We start from the raw sequence: 1,728 nt of genomic DNA on the forward strand, positions 1-1,728 counted from the left end.
ACCGGCCCCCTTAGTACCGGTTGATGCCACAACCCCGGTACTGGATCGGTGCCATGGCTAGGTTGCTACCACAACCTGGTACTAGTGCGGCGCCATGGCTAGGTTACTGCCAAAATCCGGTACTAGTGCAGTGCCATGGAGAAGAGGAGGGAAATGGATTGTGGAGGGGAAAAAATGAACCAAGGTGGAGGGAAGGAAGAAGGGAGAGAGTGAGGGGAAAAGAAGAAGGAAGGACGAACAAAAGCGTGCACGGGGGAAGGGAAACTATTCATTCATTCACCGCCAATCACCGCTCCCGCGCCCGCTACTGCTACTCCATTTCCACCAATCAGTTTCTCAACTGGGCTAGGCTGGGCTGGGAATGCTTGCGTAAGGCTGCTGGTACGGGCTGGCCCTAAAATGGCAAGGCTGCTAGTAGGTCACCTTCCTCGTCGACTTGGACATTTCTGATGGGGATCGGAAGTCAGAAGTAATTGAGCACCTGGGGATTATTCAAGTGTCTTGATGATACAAATTTGATTACTCAAGTAAAAATTATGCAAGATGTTGCTGACAGTATATTTGTGGAGCCATGGAATATTTTTCTCGGCAGTACAAATTCTAGCTATAAGGATATTTGTGAGATGCTAGACATATTTGAGCTGTTGGAGATAAACAATTTATTAAACTCCCAACTAGAATTCAGATTTCTGCATCCAGAAGCTGATAATTCACAGGAACACTTGGCAGCAATACCAGTGAGGTTAATTAAGATTGAGCCGTGGCCACCACCTGTGCTCACAGGAACTGGACAAATGTATGATCAATTTCTAAGGTGTTTCCTTGTATTGATTCAAGTGGCAAGGAAGTGGAAGCGTGGTGTTTGTGAACTTGTGGAGATAACACCAAGTAAAGCTGCTGAAATCAATTGTAGCTGTCAGTTTGTGCGCTTGTACAACCAATTATTCTCAATTCTCTACATGGAGTTGCTCACTGATTCGATGTGTCAGAAGCTCTACGTGGCACAAATGACCAACATCTTGAGCTGCATAGGGTACAGAGATACCACTATCATGAAGGCTACTGGCCTAATGCTAACGTTTGGGATTGTATTGGCCAAACAGTTGGTGATCGGTTGGTTACTCAAAACTAGTACTGCAGTGCTTGTTTGCAATACTTACAGTGTAGAGATGATCAAGTGTTATAGGCAATTTGCTACAGTTTCAATGACGAGGGATCATCAACTTCAGTGGCCATTCTCGTTTACTTGTCAGTATGCTCAAGTTTCAGAGATAAACTGGCAGCTAATCCAATGTCTGAAGCAACAGAGGTGTGGTCGTGATACACTTCATTTCTTCACATCATATATTATGCAGTACCTTGAAGAGTTGTGGAGGAATTCATCAGTATCTATTTTGCCTGGCTGCAACAATGATGTTTGTCAGGTTTGTTGGCTGTTTGGGTTCTGCAACAAGGGCAGTTGTCTATTGGTTGAGTTCCTTCTTCAAGTTGGTCTGGTTAGATTCCATACATATCAGAACTGTGGCCAATTTTTCACTGATGATGAAACACTCAATCATGTGAAGCTTCAGACAAGATGGGATCCTGGCGGTTCAGAGTTTCTACATCGGCTTCGGGGCAAGCCGAAACTTAAGAAGGGGGGAATGTTAGGAACATCCTATGCTTGGGCCGTTGTATGGGCTCGGGCCGTGATTTGGTTGGGCCTTGCCTAGACAGAAACTACAAAAG

Source organism: Setaria italica, chromosome II (genome assembly GCF_000263155.2).
Source record: "Setaria italica strain Yugu1 chromosome II, Setaria_italica_v2.0, whole genome shotgun sequence".
In the NCBI taxonomy this organism is placed as follows: Eukaryota; Viridiplantae; Streptophyta; class Magnoliopsida; order Poales; family Poaceae; genus Setaria; species Setaria italica.